This window comes from Saccostrea cucullata, unplaced genomic scaffold (assembly GCF_032062105.1).
Source record: "Saccostrea cucullata isolate Sc308-1 unplaced genomic scaffold, CSIRO_AGI_Scuc_v1 ctg21326, whole genome shotgun sequence".
Taxonomy (NCBI): domain Eukaryota; kingdom Metazoa; phylum Mollusca; class Bivalvia; order Ostreida; family Ostreidae; genus Saccostrea; species Saccostrea cuccullata.
This window is the reverse complement of record NW_026918222.1, coordinates 1-7,500: the sequence shown is the minus strand read 5'-3', so window position 1 is coordinate 7,500 and position 7,500 is coordinate 1. Positions and strand designations below refer to the sequence as shown.

At 36.1% G+C, this 7,500-nt stretch overlaps 1 long non-coding RNA gene across 1 annotated transcript; it reads right to left on the bottom strand.

Moving 5' to 3' along the window:
* Positions 1-5,077: 5,077 nt before the first annotated feature.
* On the bottom strand, positions 5,078-6,586 carry LOC134259529 (uncharacterized). Its single transcript, XR_009990376.1, has 3 exons — positions 6,171-6,586; positions 5,831-5,934; positions 5,078-5,611 (listed from the first exon to the last, which is right to left on the bottom strand). It is a non-coding gene; the product is annotated as an uncharacterized LOC134259529 (long non-coding RNA).
* Between the last annotated feature and the right edge of the window lie 914 nt (positions 6,587-7,500).

The window sequence follows — 7,500 nt, the reverse complement described above, 5'->3', positions numbered from 1 at the left end:
CTTTCACCCACTCTCTCTCTCTCTCCCACTCTCCCTCCCTCTCTTTCCCCCCTCCTCCCTTTCTCCCACTCTCTCCCTCTCTCTCCCTCTCTCCCCCTCTCTCTCTCTTCCCTCTCTCTCCCCACTCCCTCTTTCACCAACTCTCTCCCCACACCCTTTCTCTCCCCACTCTTTTTCTCTCCACTCTCTTTCTCTCACTCTTTCTCTCCCCACTCCCTTTCTCTCACCCACTCTCTGCCCCACTCCCTTTCTCCCATCCACTCTCTCCCCACTCCCACTCTCCCCACTCCCCTCTTTTCTCCCATTCTCCCCACTCCCTCCCTCTCTCCCTACTCTTATCCTCTCTCCCACACTCCCCACTGTATCTCTCTCTCCCCACTCCTTCTTTCTCTCACCCACTCTCTCTCCACTCCCTCTCTCATACCAACTGCCTCTCCCCACTCCCTCCCTCTCCCACTCTCCCCACTCCCTCCCTCTCTCCCACTCCATTCCTCTCTCCCACTCTCCCCACTCACTCACTCCCAACTCTATCCCTTTCTCCCCACTCTCTCTCTCTCACCCACTCTCTCCCCACTCTCTCTCCTCTCTCCCCACTTTCTCCCCACTCCCTCTCTCTCATCCACTCTATCCTCACTCCCCCTCTCTCACCCACTCTCTCCCCATTCCCTTTTCTCCTGCCCACTCTCCTCACTCTCCCCATCTCTTACAATATCCCTCACTGTCCCACTCCTTCTCCCACTCTCCCCTTCTCCCACATTCCCCAATCCCTCTCTCTCGCACTCTTCCCACTCCATCCCTGTCTCCCCACTCCCTCTTTCACCAACTCTCTCCCCACACCCTTTCTCTCACCCACTCTCTCCCCACACCCTTTCTCTTACCCACTCTCTCCCCACACCCTTTCTCTCATCCACTCTCTCTCTCTCCACACCCACTCTCTCCCACTCTCTCTCCACTCTCCCCACTTCCTCTCTCTCACACACTCTCCCCACTCCCTCCCTCTCTCTCCCACCTCCCTCACCTCTCTCTCTCTCCCCACTCCCTCCCTCCCCACTCTATTCCTCTCTCCCCACCCACTCTCTCCCCACTCCCTTTCTCTCCATCCCTCTCTACTCCTCTCCCTTTCTCTTTCTCCCACTCCCTCTCTTTTCTACTCTACCCACTTTTCCTTCACACTCTCCAAACTTCCTCCCCACTCCCTCTCTCCACTCTCCAAAATTCTCTCTCCCACTCTCATCAATCCCTTTCTTTCCTACTCTTACTCTCTCTTACACTCCCCACTTCCACATATCTAAAATAAGATTAATAAAAAACTATTCAAAAATTATTATCATATGTTTTATTCTTATTGTTTTACTTAAATTAGTTTTACCTTTCAGCAGAATTGTATAATGTTTTCATAAAATTATAAGGGAAATAACTTTTAACATCACAAAATACTGCTTCCCAGTTTGCAATTTGATCAAAGCATTATACATTCATGCATTTAATTTTTACATACATGCTTGCATGACTATACCATATAAGTGGAAATTTTAGTGAGATGCAAATTTTTCCTTAAAAATTGGTATTTTATTTTTAGCGAGAAGTAATTTTAGCGATTTTAAAAAGCCACTGAAGAAGCTATTACAAATGAAATCCTAATTAAGTTTTTGTGGTATTCAATTTTAGCGATCTCAGTACCTTTGCTAATAATGCCAAAATAAAATACTTGCTAAAATTTCTGTTTATACAGTATTTATATGCTCGGAAAGAAAAAAAATCAAAGAAATGACCAAATTAAAAAAAAAATTACATAGGAATGCCACACCAATATTTAATTTCATAGATATTTAAGACATCCCTAATTGAGTATGGTTTCAGACTTTCAGCATTGAAAGGCTGGTAATATATTAATTATTTTATATAATTTTTTTTTGTATTTTTTTCAACGAAAATGAAAAAAAAAATATTCATATCCAAATTAGATGCTCCAGACTTTAAATTTTGCTGTAAGTGAGTGCATCATAATCGAAATTGAAATAAAATTATCAAATTTTAGAGAAATCAATTTTTTTTTTTTTGGCCAATCTCAATCAAAATTAAACTGATCCCACCAAGAATTGTACAATTAATGGAAATAACAAACATTTTATCAAGAATACTAGTTTGATTAAGTGTAATAAGGGTTAAAAAATAATTGACCTTGACAATCAAATAGATTTCTTAACTGTAAATACATGAAGGAGACATGAAGTAGAGAATCTGTGTCCCTCACTTTCGGAAAAAAGACCATGCTCAGTTCCAGAGTGGGGGGGGGGGGTGGGGGGGGGGTGGGTGTCGGATCCCCCCTAAATTTGTAGAATTATTAAATGTATACATGTACTGTATAGCAGGTCAAAATCGCGGTCGGAAAAGATCGCGATTTGTTCAATTTTCAGCAAATCGCAGTCGTTTGAATTCGCGGAAGGAAAAATAATACATTTTTTTAAAAGTACTTGCAAGCCTTTTTCTTTAGGTATATAATGTGTGAACTGATATTTCCTGTCTTTATGTTACAAAATTTGTACATGTATATCCCGTATATCAGATAGGAAAGTAAAGTCTATATAATTGGTCGATTTTGAGCCCGATTGAATAACAACGAAACACTGGACTGATCCCTATTTGAAGTCAAAACAATGTTACAGCGTTAAGATTTTTATTTATTTCCAGATCCAAACCAAAAAAAAAATTGTACCGTAGTCAAAATGTTGTATTTTTAATCTTATAATTGAAATAAATTAATTGTCTTTACCCTGTTTACCAGTAATTGCCTTGATTAAAGGCAATGACTGAGTGACACTCACGGGTGTATTTAAACAAGTATGTTTTGATAAATAATTACATCAAACGTCTACTAGATGGCAAAATTAATCGTTGGCTACAGAAATTAATTGAGCAATTAACAAACTTAAAAAAAACATCAACAACTATGAGTTTGTAATTGATCCATACCCCCGCAAAATTATAGAGACAGTCTACATCTCGGATAAATTACTGCCTTTGTGTGTACGGAAAGACAATTTGAAATAGATTTAAAGAATCTAATCACAGATAATAACAAAATTTCAATTTATCCTTATAAATCTTTAAAGAATTATTCACTGTATGTTGAATTCGCAGAATTTCTTTTCCCGCGAATATAGCGAATATTAACTCCGCGAGTTAATTTCCTGCTGTACAGTATATTGAAGGAAATCAAAAATGCCAATATGGATATATTGATGATTTTATAATGATGATTTTATGAGTTTGTACAAGCCAGATGTCATAACGTTTTATACTACTATCTATAAAAAATAAATTTCAAAAAAAAATTGATCATCTTGGATTCAAACCTGGGACCTCTCACATGTTGAGGAGAGACCCTTACACCACAGAGCTGCTTTATTATTTCGTAAATTTTATGCAACCATTACGTCAGTACCGTAACATACATGTATATATTCACGTTCAATATTGTTGAAATTTTAAAACAATGCATAGTGTCTAATTAAGCCTTTATTAAACAGTTCAAATAGATGTAATAAGAATGAAAAGTGTTATAACAGACAGAATTTATTACCTTGACCTTTGACCTTTTGACCTCAAAATCAATAGGCTTTTTCCTTAGGCCACAGGGACAGGGATTTGTTATGCAAAATTTCGTTGTGAAAGCTCAAAGGGTTCTCAAGATATTGCATGGAAACGAAAGCATTACAGACAGACAAAAAGATGGATGAACAGACAGACGGACAGACCCAAATTAACATCCTCCACTTTCAATGAGAGCAGGAGACAATACGACCACTGTTGAAATAATTATTTCAATAGTGGTTGCAACCTATGTTTGTTATTGAAATACTCAATCTCTCAACCACTATTGAAATAATTATTTCAATACATGTAGTTGTTGCATCAGAGGGGTGAGAGAGGCCCTAGAGAGTTTTAATATAAAATTTCATTGCAAAAGCTCAAAATCTTCTAGAGATATCGCTTAGAAAAGAAAGTGTTACACACACACATGGAATAATTAATTTACAACCTTGAACTTTGACCTTTGGACCTTATAATCAATTAGGGTCTTCTTTATGCCATAGAAAGTTGTTATGTAAAATTTCACTGCAAAAGCTTGAATGATTCTCTACGTATAGCGCGAGAATGAAAAATAGGGTTCTTCTTTAGGCCATAGGAAGTTGCTATGCAAAATTTCATTGCAAAAGCTCAAAGGGTTCTCGAGAAATCATTCTGAAACGAAAGCGTTACAGACAGACAAAAAAATGGACGGACAGACAGATGGATGGACGGGTAGACAGACCTAAAATTAATATCCCTCATTTTCAGTGAAAGTGGGGGACAAAGAGTTGGTGTGGCATTCCTCCTTAATAACTCTTTACTCTGAATAAAGGGCAATAACTCTAGTTCACTTCAATTTGGTCTAAATTTTGTATACACAATAGAGAGAAACAACAATTGTAAGACGTTCAAAAGGCAGTGACAACAAAATGAAGATAATATACACAATAAAATTAAATACAGTGAGTGAAATGAAAATTAGATACTGTAAACTTATTACATTTGGCTGTGTATTCTTTTTAGCGCCTTTCGCGGAAAGCAGTCTCCGCTAAATCAAGTACATCGCTAAATGCTTTGTGTATAAAAGTTTATATAACGCACATTCAAAAAGCGCTAAATCAAATCTACGCCAACTTGTTGCCCGCACCTCAGATCTCCACATTTTTTCCTTATTCAAAATAAGGAAAAAATGCGGACGGGAGTATTTGGACTAATTTTCCGCATTCATTCCAGATTTTCTCCGTATTCAAATTTCCAGATTTTCTCCGTATTCAAAATATGGAGAAAATGTGGATGGGAGTATTTGGACTCTTTTTCCGTATTCTCTCCAGATTTCCGCATTTCCATATATACAAAATATGGAGGTATTTACTTGGTTGATAAAATGCGGAAATACGGAAATCTGGAGAAAATACAGAGTTAATCACATGGTTATAAAATGGCTAATAAAACCGCTACATGATGCATACATACATAAATATTTACAAAACCATCAACAATGTGCAAAATTATATACAATTTATTATATCATTATGAGAAAAAAACATATAAATGAATGAACAAAATTACACATTATGTTCATGAGCAATGTATTGGATCTTATATCTTTGACAAACAAATAGGAGCATGTATGGAAAAAAAACTGGAACTCTTATTTAAGCCACAAGTTCATCATGGAAAAAATGTGGCATTTTTTAATATTCATATTAAATAAATGGAAATTTATTCATTCTATTTAAGCAAAAGTGGGAGTGAAATGTTCAACACTATTAGGTATTGGGGAAAAAATAACAATTGACATAGCATTGAATATTTACAAAACAAGAAAAAACTTTAGACATTTTTTATCAATCTGGATCACATTTGCCATTTTCTACCTGCATCCCTGATTCATATTTCTCACAATTCAATTTATATCTCAGGTCTGTGCTTTACACCCATCTGTCCAATAAAAATTTTCTTCAGACTTCTTTGTAATTTGTAAGGTCTCTGCATGTTTAATTTCTTGCAGCAGCACTTGCGGTCGAATTGTCAAATCCTATCAATTAAAAAAAAAGTTCTTAAATTATAATGGTGCAATATTAATAATATTTAAATTCATTGCTTTTATTCCTTTTAAAATCTTTTTATAAACACAAGTTTGGGTTCTTCAATTTAATATCAATTTGTTTAAAATATTATTTATAATAATGACAATCATAGTTGACTGTTTTTAATTAAACAAGCAATAAAAAAAGAAATAAAAGAATATATATACCTCAGACATAACCATCCATGGACCAAGCTTTAAGCCCGTTAAAATCGCAGTAAGTTGAATAAGCACTTATTCTTTTTCAGAAATCTCCTCCTCATGCACAGACGCTACCAAAAAAAAAATGTATGGTAAATCATTGCTAGAGATTACAGCCCATGGCTCACCAAAATTAACACCTTTAATTGTGGTTAACCATAATAAAATTCTATGAGCTGATTGAAAGTTTTGAATCATGGGCATATTGGCTGAAACGTACATAGCCTGGTAGCTCAGTCCTAGGCCTAGAGTATTTATTTTCATCATCACAGTGACACACATGTTAAAAAAAATATGACTGACCTACCGCATATGAAATACGTGTATCTGCATCTTTTGGTTGATACAGCAATACGATCTCAGGCTGTCTGGTCAACAAACTTCTTCCTTTAGACAGAGCAGACGTTGCAACATGGAGGCCAAGGTTAAATTTTGGCGGTCTGTTGTTTAAATTAATTGATCACTGAGCCCGACTTTTTGAAACATTCTTCCGATCCCGATCAAATTGTACATAACATTCAGGAGAAACAGAGAACTGCTGTTAACTCCAAGACAGTTTTTATGCACCCAAATTTTTTTGGGGCGCATATTGTTTTTGTCCTGTCTGTCTGTTTAGCTGTATGTCTGTCTGTTTGTTTGTCTGTTGTCAACTTTAACCTTCGCCATAACTTTTGAACCATGAGACTTAGAGACTTCATATTTGGTATGGATACTCCACTACAAAAACACTTTCAACTGACACCAAGGTCAATGACCTTATGACCTTGACTGTGACCTATATGCTAAAAATAGCTTTTTCGAACTTTCGCTATAACTTTAAAACCGTGAGAGATAGAGACTTCATATTTGGTATGCATACTCCACTAATTAGGCACCTTCAACCGACACCAAGATCAATGACCTTGTGACCTTGACTGTGACCTATGTGCTAAATATAGCTTTTTTCGAATTTTCGCCATAACTTTTGAACCATAGATGATAGAGACTTAATATTTGGTATGCATACTACACTAATAAAGTGCTTTCAAATGACACCAAGAACAATGATTGTGTGACCTTGACTGAGACCCATTTGCTAAAAATTGCTTTTTAGAACTTGATGTTGCCGCCAGGTGCTACTGTGTCTCACAAACACATCTTGTTCTTGATGAAAAAATTCTAAGTCCAGAGCTCCGTATTTTTTCCGGATGAAAAATATTCTAAGTTAAGAGTTCAATATTTTTCCAGATGAAAAATAGACTAAGTCCAATTCTCCGTATTATTTCCGTTTATTTTCCGGATTATTTCCGTATATTTTCTGCTTTTCCGTATTGTTAGTTTTCTCCGTATTTTTTTCCACATTTTTTCCATATTAAAAGGTAATGACTAGATGCTATGGCGTAAAAGAAGTCGAACATGAGTTATCGTTCATATATCGAGTTATCGTTCATAAGATGCGTAATACGTCATCACTAGAGAACTATTCACTCGTACATGGAATATTCCACATGTGTTAAGATAAACAGAAATAAAATAAATATTCTTTAATCATATTTATTCGATTAGTAGTTTATATTTATTTCATATGTAATTTACAATGGGGTTATTATATATGAATCCCTATGCCGAAAATTGGAAATGTCAGTATATATAAACAA